Source organism: Pinus tabuliformis, chromosome 3_1 (assembly GCF_031772625.1).
Source record: "Pinus tabuliformis cultivar Carrire ecotype Pingquan chromosome 3_1, CPIR1, whole genome shotgun sequence".
NCBI lineage: Eukaryota > Viridiplantae > Streptophyta > Pinopsida > Pinales > Pinaceae > Pinus > Pinus tabuliformis.
In genome coordinates, this window is record NC_142301.1 from 712,987,756 (window position 1) to 713,003,707 (window position 15,952).

Sequence of the window (15,952 nt, forward strand, 5' to 3'; positions counted from 1 at the left end):
TATTGAAGGAAATGGTGGAAAAACCATAAGTAAAGAGATAGCGAGGAGTAAAGCATCAAGCGCTCAGGATCTGTTAGATTTGTGGGATCAACGGCCCAGATCTTATCGCATCGGCAAAAACCATTGAGACAAGGACTGGAATGGGCCTTTGAATAAGAGCAATTGCAATATTGCGCGTCGGATCTGACGTGAGATCGATGGTCGAGATCTGATCTCCTATCGCATATCAGAGAAGCCAAAGGCCTAAGCAACAATGGAATCATTAAGGGCCAATATGCCGATAACGATTAAGCGCTAGTTGGAGATCGGGAAAGTGGAGTTCGGAGAGCGTGGAGGTAGTAGGCAGACCCGACAATGATATGAATGCAAATCTATAAGATTTGAGATCTGATAGATGTGTTCGGAGCGGGTTTTTCTCGTTATTCCATTATATTTGCGTTAAAGTGATGCGGCCGTTAGCAAAGGGAAATCGCATATCGGAAGGTGATGATGCACATGTGTAAAGTGGCCTGCGGAAGTCCCGATAGCCGATAGCGATTTTGATAAGGGAACAAGCCTCGGAATCTGTGAAAAAGTAATACGGAAGGCGGAAAATGTATGGTTTGTAGTTAATTCCTTTGTAAAAGAGTTATAAGGGAAAAGAGCGTCGATAAGGGTTTTCGTACGTTAAACCATATGTAACCAATGTTTAAAAGGAGAATGGTTCTCTATATATGAATTATGATTTATATAAAGGTTTTGAAGAGTTTCTAATTCCCGATAACAAGTATATAAGGGAAGACTTTAATAAAGTCATAACCGAAGGCTTGAGGCCTGTTAACAGTCCTGATAGGAGGTTTTGGCGGGGTGATTGGGTTCCGATATAAAGGAACCAAGATAAAAGGGCCTTAACCATTTGACATTTATGAGATTGAATTTTTGACTCCTTTGAAGAGTCAGACACCCATGATAGAAGTGTGGATGCATATTTATGCATACTATGGGTATGTGCCGGTATTTTACCTGCACCATTAGTGGTATCAGAGCAGATCTGTAATCAGAGCTAGAATTCAAATTAGAGCGAGGAAAGATTTCTGCGAAAGGAAGTTTGCACACAGAAGAAGGTATTGTGCTGAATGATAAAGACTACAGTGGAAGATTGTAGTAGTTCCAGTAGAGGCTTGGAGTAGATAGGAATAGAGGATTTCTGGAAGGAAAGAGAAAGCAAGATTGCTTAATGCAAGTTTTGAAGGAAAGAGGACTTGAGGGACAAAACAGAGGACAATCCATTCAAAGTGCAATAAGAATGGGTGAAATAAGATCATGCTGAGATCTTTAAGGAGAGGTAATATGTTATGTTTTGTTTTAAATTGAGAATGTGTGTTTTTATACTAATGCACAGGTGACAACAAGAGAAGTTGTGTGAGAAGAACAAATGTGTTCTTGAAGACAGAGTAAGGAAAACGCTTTGAAGAAGAAGTGGTGGTGAACCTGAAGAATCCAACAAGATATTGGACAGAGAGGAAAATTGAAGTGTCCTCAAGAGAGAATGAGAGATTGCAGAAGCCTAGAGGGAGCAATGGTGTTGCTCAAAAGGAGGTTCCAGATAGAGGACCTGTGCTTACCACAAGACTGAGTGAGGAGAGCTTATTGAGGTAAGATTGTAGCCAGGAGGACTAGCTGTTGTAGAGGCTTGTTGCAAAGGAGTTGATGAAGAAAGAGGAGAAGAACATGACTACTGATAGTCATAACAAAGGTTCAGAGAGAAGCCACAGTAGAAGATATGAGAAGAAGGATGCCAAGGCAAATGGCAAGAAGATGAGTCAAGAGGAAATTGACCAGGAAGTTGCAGAGTTAAAAGAACAACTCAATGCATTAAGGAGAATGCTTGAGGAAATCCAGAGACTAGGTTGGCTCTTGAGGAAAAATCCAGTGAAGTGGCATGAAATACAAAGAAGGCTACGTCAAATGCAAGTGAAGTGGTTGAAGGGAAAACTCAAGGAAGTTGAGTTAGAAATGGAAGAATCCATTTGTGAACCAGAACAAGGAGGAATTCTGGGAGAGAGTGAAGATGAAGACTTGAAGACTGAAACTTCAAGTGAAGCCAAAGGGTCACATGGATTTAAATTTGACAATTTGTGTATGTTTACAGGTAAAACATCTAAGGAAGGACAATTTGCTGATATTTTCATGAAGAAGAAAGAAGACTAGCAGAATCCAAATTCTATTTTGGAAGAAAATGAGATAGATAGATCTCATATGCAGTTGGAGGAAAATATCAAGGAACCAAGTGAAGAGCTTGAAGAGATTGAAGAGGAGACTATCAAAGAATTTCTGAATCATATGAAGGATTTAGAACAACAAGGAGATATGATGGTTGAACCATCAAGTGAGACCACAGGGTCTTATGTTTTTAAAACTGATAGTTTGTATATGATGGCAGGTATTGCAGGAGAAAAACAACCTTTTGAAGATATCTTCAGAGGTGATGAAGCTCTAGAAGCAAAAGGTGACTGAGAAAACTTTTCAAAAGAGGAGGAATTTGACTGCATACAAAAGAAAAGATCTATGGATGAGTCTATAGAAGTTGTCATGGAGATGAGGAATTAGGATCTTATTCTGATGAAAAATGAAGAAATACTATCTCAGAAAGGTAATCAAATAAGTTTGATTAATGTTATTGATGAAAAGCAAATGTAGGAGAATGTTAGTGCAGATGGTGAGACAAGGATAACTCTTGGAGAAGAGTTACAGAGGAACATCAAGGCAAAATGTACTGAAGAAGAAGAAACTATGTTAGCTGAAAACATAGTAAAGGACCAGAAATTCACCATGATGATAGGCACAGTTGAAATAGCCATGAAAGTTGTTGAGATAGTAGGTGAAGAAGAAGAACATCTATTGAAAGATGTTAACGAAGAAGAAGTCTATGGGAAAGAATTATCAAAAGGAGAAAGGACATCTGATGATCTATCCATAACAAAGGAAGGTATGGAGAATTGTGTAAAATTTCCAAAATCTACTCCAATTGAAGTTGTTGAGTTATATAGAAAATTAGATTTTCAAAGAAGGGAGTTGGAAAGACAGAGGATAGATGTTCAAGAGAGATTGCTGAAGAAGGAAGACAAAAGAATTGTCATGAATGACAGTCACAAGAGAAAGGAGGTGATAATGAGAATTCAGCAGATTGACACTGCAAAAGAAGGAGTTCACTACAGTGGACAAAAGCAGAGAGATATCATTGAAGAAGATGGTATGAAAGAGAGACTAATGGACAGTCTCATGAATTCGGTTGAGAGTTCAAATCAGCATACTGATGTGCTGACAGAGGAGGAAAAAACAGTGCAACAAACTGAATTGTTGCCAAAGGAAAACAAGGCACAATAGCCTTGTGTTTTTAATTTTAACAAGTGTTTTGTGAGTGCAGGTTTTGTTGCAAATGCTGGAGGAGATTTGGCACAGCTAAGCCACTTAAAGATGGAAGAAGGAGATTCTGTGGAAGAATTCAATCCATGGAGTAGGAATGTTAAATTGCTGGAGAGAGTGCTGAACAGTGATGATTTAGTACAAGAGGGTAAGGATGATAGGAAGGCAGCAAGCAAAGTTAAAGTCAGTATAGGAGTCACAACAAGCGTTGAAGCAAGAGAAAGCAAACCAAAAGTTGGAGCAAGCAAAGAAAAAGTCAGCATAGAAGACAACAACAACAACCTGAAACAAAAAGAAGGAGGCAGAAATATGAAGCAGAATATGGACCAGTCCAAAGATGCATTGGAGATAGAGATTGAAGAAATGTGGCAACTGATGATGAAGTACAAATGGAGGAAAATGATAGTAACAGGAAGCAAGATCAATCAGAGTTTGAATCTGATTGACAAGAAGAAGAAAATGGAGCAAAAGACAGCAAAAGTGCAACAGCAACAAGGGAACAAAGCATGTGGATAGTTATAGAATAAAGTGTGGAATCCAGGAAGACGAAGACCAGCAGACACATGATTAGGAGATCATTAATATTTTCTACTTTGGGAGTCTGATGCAGGAGCATTCACCCAAGAGAAAAACCATTGTCATTAAGTAGACATAGGGGGTCATGTAGCTTTACAGAAGTAATTTCCTAAGTCTCAAGCTAATGCAATATTTAGGCCTTTAAGTGAGATTTAATTAGATAATGGAGGAATTTGTAAAAGCTCTCAAATAAATGAGAACTGAGTGATGAATAAATGACAAGAGTCAGAAGTCAAATAGGACTCTTAAACAGTTGCATGATTCGAGGAATTAATTGAACCTAGACGTGGACCATCGAGCTAAACATGGGGACTTTCCATTTAAAACAAAGCTTAAATGATGGAATGGATAAGTCTCTAGAAGACTTGATTAAATTAAATCTGCCATGTGTATACGTATAGCGATTTTAAGAGTTTGTTGAGCAAATCGAGGAGAGGATTGATCAGATCCTTCATAGTGATCCGATCCAATGTATTCATATAAATAGTGAACCTGCGCGTTCAATTAAAAGAGAGCGAGACATATAGAATATATGTAAGCCTACGGGAAGAGTCGAGAAAGAGGCCGCAACATTGAAGAACTGGCCTGTGCGAGACTCAGAGTCTCAGATATGTAATTCGCAGTTTATATTAATATATGGAGATGTTATTTCCTGACTGTGTCAGTATGTTGAAGAAGCATTTCATGTATGATTTACTTGTGAATTCGTAGGCTCTGCAACATGTTGCAGGCAAAATTCTGAAGGACACAGAGGAATGGAGTGATTTAGAGGAATCACAATGGATTTTGAATCCAATTGAAGAGACAGAGGAAGCTTTGGAAGAATGGAGAAGTAAGGATACGTTTAAGAGTTAAGCTCAGAGAACTTGAACAGTGGAAGGCGGAGTTCTGAAGAACTACGCAAGAGAGGAACGATTCAAAGGAATCAAAATGGAACATCGAGTCCATCTGAAGGATCTAAGAGGACATTGATCAAAGAGGATGCGGAGTTAAGCTCAGTTTAGATGGCGCAACAGAAACAGTGAAGGGTCAGAACCTTCAGAAGAACTGAACCACAAAGAGAATATTGAAGGAAATGGTGGGAAAACCACAAGTAAAGAGATAGCAAGGAGTAAAGCATCAAGCGCTCAGGAGCCGTTAGATCCGTGGGATCAATGGCCCAGATCTTATTGCATCGGTGGAAACCATTGAGACGAGGACTGGAATGGGCCTTTGAATAAGAGCGATTGCGATATTTTGATTAAGCAGCATTCGTTGGATCTGACGTTAGATCGATGGTCCAGATCTGATCGCCTATCGCATATCAGAGGGCCTAAGTGACAGTAGAATCGTTAAGGGCCGATATGCCGATAACAATTAAGCGCTAGTCGGCGATTGGGCAAGTGGAGTTTGGAGAGCGTGGAGGTAGTAGGCAGACCCGATGATGATTTGAATGCGAATCTATAAGATTTGAAATCCGATAGATGTGTTAGGAGCGGGTTTTTCTCGTTTTCCATTATATTTGTGTTAAAGTGATGCGGTCGTTAGCAAAGGGAAATCGCATATCGGAAGGTGATGAGACACATGTGTAAAGTGGCCTGCGGAAGTCCCAATAGCCGATAGTGATTGTGATAGGGGAACAAGCCTCAGAATTTGTGCAAAAGTCATACGGAAGGCAAAAAAGGTATGGTTTGTAGTTAATTCCTTTGTAAAAGAGTTATAAGGGAAAAAACGCCGATAAGGGTTTTCATATGTTAAACCATACGTAACCAATGTTTAAAAGGGGAACGGTTCTCTATATATGAATTATGATTTATATAAAGGTTCTGAATTGTTTCTAATTCCCGATAAGAAGGATATAAGGGAAGACTTTAATAAAGTCATAACCGAAGGCTTGAGGCCTGTTAACAGTCCCGATAGGAGGTTTTGGCGGGGTGATTGGGTTCCGATATAAAGGAGCCAAGATAAAAGGGCCTTAACCATTTGACATTTATGAGATTGAAGTTTTGACTCCTTTGAAGAGCCAAACACCTGGGACAGAAGTGTGGATGCATATTTATGCATACTGTGGGTATGTGCGGGTATTTTACCTGCACCAAAGTATGCCTTAAAACTTCTTCTACTTGACGGAGAGCTTGTCTTTTTTAGACATAAGTAAATAGGCTAATGGCCAAAGATCGAGCTTGTCTTCCTCAGACATAAGTAAATAGGCTAATAGCCAAAGACCAAGGTGCATCTAGCAAGATGGAAAGCTTGCCCCCTTACCTTACGGAACACCAGCAGATAATTCAAGGTGTTGTGGTTTTCCTTGAATAATAGTGACGAGTCAACCTGTATTCACAAATAGTAGCATGGTTTTCGCTAATCCCACTATTGGCTTGACAACATTCAAAGATAGTAGCATGGTTGTCCCCACTACTGACTTGACAACTGAGTTCTGACAAGTTGTATGGTTATATTAAAAGAAATTGAAATTAAAAATACATATATCAGAAAATTAAATTTAATAACAATGAAATCATTTCCATTTTAGTTTATTTTAGCGTTCTTAATAAAATAAAAACTCTCAAATATAAATTCTAATATAATTACAAAATATAAATTTTCGAAATGTCAATCAATGTAAAATTCAAAATCATCAATTCCAAAATAACAAATATTGTTTTACTTTAGTGTCTTCATCCCAATCTTTATTTAATAATCTCTTTTAAATAAAAATTCCTAAGTATAAATCAAAATTCTTAAATATTAAGCTAGATCATTTTAGCACTAGCTTTACCAAGTATTGAGAGGGATCAAATCTCTTAAGGTAAATCTTTTATAGATTGAAAAAAAAAATGAATACATCTTTGTCTTAATAAATCAAAATTAAAATAAATCTAAAATAGTGTTAACCTCTTAAAAAAATCTTCCCATTTAAATAAACTATATTTCATATAAATATCATAAATCAATATCATCAATTAATACATTATTTTTATTTTAACCTACCATTATTAATTCGTCCTTAGCCCATGCGCGACCAGTCAAATGCATTTCTTCTGGACGATGTGTGTGTCAAATTTTGTAGGCTAATAATAAACACAGAATATCTATAAATCACATCTCAGTCCTATCCTTACTTTTCAAAAGATTCTGAACGTTCTTTTCAAATGTCTAATTTTAATAACAATCCAATCATTTGAATTTCACTTTCTTTAAAAGCTTTTAATGAAATTAAAATTTCAGAACTCACGTTTGTCTAATTCATAATGATGAATGATAACTTATTTTGATTAATCACATCACTATTTTAGGGGTTAAAGTTTCCAATTCTCAATTGTGATTTATTACGAGTACAAAGATGAAATAAATATGGAGATGTTTTAGAGAATAATAAAGAAATTTAATAATATTTTAGAATATAATAAAATCATAATTCAATAAATTTTAGATAATCAATTTATATATAATAAAATGAAATTAAAATAGAAAAATATAATAGAAATAATTAATGAAGTGGAAGAATTAAAAAGAAATTCACCAAATAAATATAAAATATATATATATATATATAATTAATTAATTAAAATAGATTCAAAATAAATAATAGAATGAAATAAGTAATAATAAAAAATTACAATTTAATTAAAATGAAAAAAAATCTAAAATTAAAAATAAATTGATAAGGAATAAAAAAATTAAGAAAGTTAAAATAAGGAAAGTAATATTAATAATACAAATAATAATAATGATATAGTTAATAAAATAAAGGAAATAAGATAACTTTAGAATAAAAATAAATTATAATACAAAGGAAAAAAATAAAAAGATAAAAGAGGGCCTAGTGTAACTTATAGGTTAAATAGCCTTTTCACAGGGATTCACCAAAATTGGGAAATACAATTTCAAGATTTTTTATCATTTAAAATACATTTTTGAATGCGTAAATGGATTTAGCACCCTGAAAAACCCCAAGGCACTCGAATTATGTAGATTAAAAAATTTAAGCCCAAGTTTTAAAAAAACTTTTGATTAAAATTAACAAGAAAAAATGACCTGAAAAAGGTCATTTCATCTATAAATTAGACTACATCTAAAACAGGAACAATGAAAAATAGGAAAACAATAATAAGGGATTAAGATGCAGTTAAATCAATTTAATAAGAAATTGAAAAAAAAAAGAGATAATTGGCTAATATGAGAAACCTAACAAAATAAATAAATAATAATAATAATGATTAAATGTTTAGGTAGAAATGGTTGGAATCCATCCATTACTAATCTTCCACCCCTACTCCCTATTCAAATTGCTAGCATGTTTCTCGATTTCTATAGCTTCCCTGAACTTCTTCCTGTGATGGAAGTGATCAATCTTGGTAATAACCCAAGACTTCTCAATAGAGATGTGATGGTTGGACTTTTCCACTTGAACTTCCTGTGATGGAAGTGATCAATCTTGGTCATAACCCAAGACTTCTCAATAGAGGTGTGATGGTTGGACTTTTCTGCTTGGTCAACTAAGGAACAATGAGTTTCTACTCCATGCTTTTGGATTCTCTGCTTGATTCTAATATAAATACAAAATCTAAATTGATTCAGAAAATGTAAATTAACTTAAAATTCAAAATTATCAATTCAAAGATATCAAGTAATGTTTTATTATATTGCTCATGGAAGTCATTCTAATCTTTATTTTAATTATAAACTGAAAATTTTAAATACAGTGTAGATCTGTTTTAATTAGGGACTTACCAAGTGCGAAGAGGGATTGAATCTTGTGAGGTACAAAACCTTTTTGAGTGAAAAGAGATTTGATTCCTATTAATGCTTAGAGTTAAGATAATTTAGAGTGGGTTTTTCCCTTTTAAATAGGTTATATTCCACATGAATATCATGAATCAATAAACCATCCATCACTAGATTATTTTTAAATTAAAATGATTATTTATATTTTCATTTATATTTTTTTTACCTAAAATTATAATACAAAACACACTATGCTAAAAAACAAATATTACAATCTATATCAAATTGAAAAGCACCTCTCACCATAATTATATATATAAATATTTCAACTTTTAATTAGAATTATAACCAAAACTCTTAAATATAAAATATAAATATAAATATAAACTTCATCCAGTGTTACTTTACTTTTTGAAAATGGCCTGTTACTTAATACAAATCCAACTTTTTTTTAAAGAGTGTTCTGTTTAATCTCTTCTAATAAAGCGTGTTCAAATCCAACCCTTTTTGAAAGAGTATATTTTTTTAATACAAAGTGTCCATTTAATAGGAATAATACATAAATATTTAATATTATTTTTATATTTTTATACTTGCCGGAGATAAGTACATTGTAACCCAATGAAATTTTGAGAATTAAAAATTATTAAAAAAATTAAAATAAAATAAAATAAAAAATCTAATTGTGTTTTTATAAATTAATTATTAAAATAAAAATAATTATTGATTTGGATTCTTGAATAGATTTGGTTCAATTATTTTCCTCAATAAAAATCTATCTATATTATATAATTTAGAAATTCAATTTTAAATTATGATGCAATATAAAAAATAAAAATTAAGTGAACACTACAATAAATAAGATTTCTCTTTTCTCTTCACAATTTTAATCATAATTTAAAAATAAAAAATAAAATAAAAAATTTAGGAATCTTTTCATATCAATTTGATTTTTTCAACATAAAAATTCTACTTTAAATTATTTATTTGATATTGAATTGGGATGACTATAAATTTAAAGTTAAATAAATAGTTTGTTTATATATATATATATATATATATATATATATATATATATAATTTTTAGAAAACTAATTATTGTAATTATATATACATTTATATTATTTAATATAAAGATATTCAAACATTGTAATTTGTTTTCTTTATTTAGTCTTATAAGTTAAAGATGGAATAAAATGTGCATCAAAACATTTCAATAAACTCTTAACTTTTGTAACAAACAATAATGTTGGGGCTAGTGTTTCATCCAAAAGTATTTATGCACTGATCTCTATTTTGCTCCAAGGTTATCTACTCCATTAATTACTTTTGTTCTTCGCCATATTCAACTATCCATTACTTTAATTACCCCATCATATTCAATTGTGTTTCATTATTAGATGTATAAATTTATTCAACTATTCAATAATTATTATCCATTATTTTTTATACCAAAAAAAATACTAAATAACAACATTACATTTTAAATTTATTTCTTTTAAATTATTTCTTTTAAATTAATTCTTATCAATATTTCATAGATGATTTATTTTAAAAAAATATATATATAATTCAAAGTCAATTCAATTCTATTTTATTTAAAAAATACTTCAAATTTATTTTAAAATTATATATATATATATATATATATATATATATATATATATAATAATTCTATCCATCAAGAGAAATTATTTTACGAAAAATATAATTTAGTTTAATTTTTAATGAAATTATGAATTTAAATTATATAATATAAGTTATATAAGGTTTTATGTATTTCTCAATTAATATATCAATTAAAATAATAAATTTAATTAACTTTCAAGCCATTATTATTTTAACTTAAGTATTTTTAAATTAATTTATCAATACACTAATAAATTTAATTGTCATTTAAGTCATTATTATATTAGAAGATGATTCTTTTTATTACATTGAAGATCTTAGTTAAATTTTTAATTATTTACTTATTAATATATTTAATGGTTTTTTAAACCTATTTTAGATTACATATATTTTTTCCTACTCTCATTGAATGATGTAGTCTTTTCCTCTCATCATTGTGCTCCCTCCTCATTTAAGAGAATAGCTCTAGATTTTCCCATGGCCTCTAAATCGACAACCTCATGGGTGGCCTCCTCTGCACTATCCTTTGGGCATGTGGAAGCCTTTGTCCTTAAGACTTGTTCTAAAGATCTCTTCTGGATGTGTCATATATCACCCCTTAAATGCAATGGCCCCAAATAAGTCCTTCGAAGACATAATGCTAAAGGGGAACCTTAGAGGGATGTTTTTTGAGTATCATAGAATCCACATTCTTAATAAAGTTTCAATTCCATCCTTATAAGTAGCAAGGGATGTAGCTAAATAGTCTCTTTTTCACAAAGATGTATGCAAATCTAATGGCCTCTAGCTAGTGCTAGCAAGCCTTCACCAATGGATTTCTTGCACTTAGAAACTATAAACAAAGAAAGAATCCTAGATTTACCAATGTATAATAGGTTTCTTCATAGAAGAATTTGACCTGACATAAAATCAAGGTCATATCCTTAATTCGAGCACATGGTTTTGGGGGTAAATCTTGACTCTACAAGAAGTCTTAGACTCCCACCTTCATCCCTACATCAGATTCCCTCTCCACTACTCTGGTTTGGGTAAAATTGCTCAACCTTCTACTATAATTAAGGGATTATGATTCACTGACGGAAGTGCTATAAGCAAATTTCACCTCAAGATTGAAGAGACAAAGAAATGGTGTGCCACTAGATATGCTTATATGTGTCGGTATGGTTTTTAGTAAGGCTTCCTCACATCGCAATGACAACAAAGGATTACATTTGGAATCAAATGCTAGATTATAAACAGTTTGTCTTGGGGCCTCTAAAAGTGATGGTCCCCCAATGGTTCTATCTAGTTCATATTTTATGGTGGCAGCGCTAGTGTTTCGATTAACTTTCATTTTGTTAGTGTTTATTTTGGTATTTTTTTCTTGTCAAGTGTCTAGCAATAGTTGCTCAAGTGTTTTTCAGTGGTGGGAAACTCGCCAACTTGTAATGCCTCCCAGGAAATGCATATGATGTAGGAGGTATGGATGTGAAAATAGCTCGTAGCGTTAGGGGAGGGATCGACTCTTTACCCAAGACTCAACGACTACATATTTTTTAATGCAATGTCACCTAAGACCCGAGATGAAATCAAGAAATTAGAAATGTGGGCTAGTGCAAAGAAGTAATCCTACTTTGACTCTGAAATTATGAAAGAGGTCTCTTATTGAGATTTAAGCCCTAACCATACCAACAAAAAACAAAAAACAATACCTCAATTTTAATTTAATTTTCAACTCGTAATTTTAATTATAACCCAAAACTCTTAAATATAAAATATTAAAATATAATATAAATATAAATTCTCATCAAGATTTACTCAGTCTAACTCCAACCCTTTTTAAAGAATGTTTTCCAATGCCAACCCTTTTTGAAAGATAGTGTTTTTTTTTTTTTTTAATAAAACGCGTCCATATGAAATTTGATAAAAATAATACATATATATTTTTTATATTTAATTATTTCTTATCAATCTTTCATAAATAATTTATTTTAAAAAACTTTTAAATATAACTCAAAGTCAATTCAATCTTACTTTATTTTAAAGTTACTTTAAGGTTTTTTTTTAAATTAAAGATTTTTCTTTTAGAATGCTATCAATCATATCAATCAAATTTTAATGGAAATAAGCATCTCTTCACGTAAAAACATGGTTGATAATCTCATTGATAATCTCATTTTAATTTAAAATATTATTTTTATAACCCTACAAAAGTTGATGTGTAGCGCATTTATGAGTATAAGTTGATGTTTGATAAACTTTGATTAGATTATTTTAAACACTGAAAATTATTGAGTTTTATTTATGAGAAATTATTTTATAAAAAAATATAATTTGATTTGATTTTTAAAGAAATTATGAATTTGAGTATTAAATTATATAGGGTTTTAAGTATTTTTAAATGGTTTTATTAATTAAAATAATTAATTTTTAAGTCATTACCATATTAGTTGATATTTTTTTTTGTTACATTGAAGTTTTTGGTTAGAGAGTACCTATTAATATATTTTAATGGTTATTTCAATTTTTCTTTAGATTACAAATTTTTTTCTTCTTCCTAGTAAAGGTTGTAGTTCCTTTCTCTCATTATAGTGTTCATTTTCATTTAGGATAATAGCTCTAGATTTGCTAATAGCCTCTGAATCCACAACCTCATGGGTGGCTTCCTCTGCCTTGTCCTTTGCGCATGTGGAAGCCTTTCTCCTCAAGACTTGTTTGAAAGATCTCTTTTGGATGTGTCATATATCCCCCCTTAAATGCAATTGCCCCAAATAAGTCCTTTGGAGACATAGTGCTAAAGGGGAGCCTTAGAGGGATATTTTTGAGTATCCTAGAATTCACATTCTTAATAAAGTTTCAACTTCATCCTTATAAGTAGCAAAGGATGTAGTTAAATAGTCTCTTTTTCACAAAGAGGTATGCAAATTTAAAGGTCTCTAGCTAGTGCTAACAACCCTTAACCAATGGATTTCTTGCACTTGGAAACTATAAAAAAAGAAAGAGTCCTACATTTACCGATGTGTAATAGGTTTCTTCATAGAATAATTTGACCTCACATAAAATCAAGGCCATATCCTTAATTTGAGCACATGGTTTTGGGGTAAATCCAAACACTACATGATGCCTTGGGCTTCCACCTTCATCCCTACATCAGATTCCCTCTCCACTACTCCAATTTGGGTAAAATTACTCAACCTTCTACTATAATTATGGGATTATGATTCACTAAAGGAAGTAATATAAGAAAATTTCACCTCAAGAGTGAAGAGACAAAGAAATGGTGCACCACTAGATATGCTCATGTGTGTAGATATGAATTTTAGTAAGGCTTCCTCACATCGCAGTGATGACAAAGGATTACACTTGGAATCAAATGCTATATTATAAATAGGTTGTCTTTCAATGTAGTGTGAAACAAAGCGGGTAGATGCTTATTGTACTAAGGAAAAAAGTTCAAGTTTTCTAGAAAAACTTATCGAAAACCCACATGGTGGAATGGAGAAACAAATGTGCATCACTTGATCAACTGAGGAACCTAAAAAGTTTATCCAACCTATCACAACTCGAATAATCTCGCAAAAGCATTCATATCTAGGTTTATTGCCTTCCCAAGAAGGCAGGAACACCACTCTAGGACTAGTGAAAGAAATGGACAAAAGTCAATGCAAAGAAAAAATTATCTACTCCAATGTATGATGACCTATATGAAACAAAACACTAGTATCAACATCTCTTCTAGATATATATTGCTTATGCATTCAAATCGTACTCTCAATTTATCTACCTTTTTTCATGTAAACTGGGATTTTAAAAATATTATATTAAAAAAGCATTGTTTAAGCACTCCCATGTGGAGTCTTCAGCAGGGAAGTTCTTCCGCTTAATGATATACTCTGAAATTGATCTATTTTGTAGCTATCATATTGTTATTTATGTTATTGCTTCAGGCTCCAATATGATTTTTCCTTCCTCGTCATGTTTTTGCAAGTTTGAATTGGGATCTTGTCACCTGAACCTTCTTTAAGCATGAAACATGGAAAAATGAGTGTATTGGAAAAGTTGCTGACAAGTCCAAATTTTATGCCATAGTACCAATCTTTTGCAACACCTTGTCAGAGCCACAATATGTGGGTGATAATTTAGTATCCTTCTTATCTTGCTTGAGGGACATTTGTTTGTATGGTTGTAGCCATAAAAATACCCAATCGCCCACAACAAAATTACTTTCATTGCGATGTTGATATGCCTATTGTTTCATTCAATTTTTTGCTAGAGACAGATTATCCTTTAAGAGTTGGAGAACTTTTTTTTATGTTTAATGCAATCTTTCATTCTTTGAACCTTAGAATTGCCTCTTAAAGATGATGTGATGGATGGTGGATGATATCCATAAAGCTCCATAAATGGGGTCATTTTGTTGTGGTATGGAAGGAAGCATTATACCACCATTCTACCATAGGTAAACACTTGATACATTGTGTTTATTTATCAGATACAAAGAAACAAATATATCCTTCCAAACATTTGTTCACTATCTCAGTTTTCCCATCAGATTGAGGATGATAAGATAAGTTATGAGCTAACTGAGTACCAAGACAAGAAAATAATTCTATCCAAAAATTTCCAGTGAAAATGGGATCTTTATCACTTACAATAATCTTTGGGTTTCCATGTATATTTTGAACTATTTCCACAAATGTAGTGGCTATTTTACTGCCTTTGAAGGGATGAGATAGTGCACAAAAATGTGCATACTTGGTAAGTCTATCAAATATCACCGCGATGACTTGTTTTCCTTTGGACTTTGGTAAACCTGTGATGAAATCCATTAAGACATCCTCCCAATTTTGACTTTGAATGGCTAATGGTTGTAAAAGACTCATGGTCTTAAATGTCTCAACTTTATTTTATTGGGAAACCAACATTCTGCCACAAACTTTTGAATCTTTGATTTAAGGCCATACCAAAAAAAATATTTCTTGACTCTATGGTAAAATTTTAAAAATCTTGAGCGCACTCCTATAGGAGAGGTGCGTAATTCCAAAAGAAGCTTTTGTTTCAGTTGGGAGTTCTTAGATAGATATAAGCAATATTTGTACCAAAACGAATCATTTTTCCTATTGACACCCGATCCTTGGGATTGGGTGAATATATGTAAAATAATGTAAATAGAAAATAAGGAGAGTTGGAATATGAAGAGACACTAGGAGATGAAGCCCAAGAGTCTCTCCCTCCATGTATATATCTATGATTAGCTTCAATGCAAAAACACAATTCATTTTGAGGAGTTACCACTTGGCCTGACATGGTATCAAAGCCAGCTCAATTTTTGGTTTCCCTCTCTGCCCTTGTAACTCCCTTATGCCTATGTTCTACCTATTTTACAAAATTGACACCTTCTGCATGGAGCATTGAAGTGCGTCGAATTGTGTGTGTTGGAAGTGTTGTGCGTTGAAACTGGAGGTTGAATGTTGTTGAACATTGTGCATTGAAACTAGAATTACATGCCATTTGGAGTTTGTGTAGCAGAAGGAGATAATGAACCTGAAAATCCCACCTCAGATAAGGAGATTTCCATTTGGGAAAACAATAACAGCAAGGTCTATGCCTTGATTGCAACATCTGTAAATGAAGAGGTGAGTCACCATATTTCACC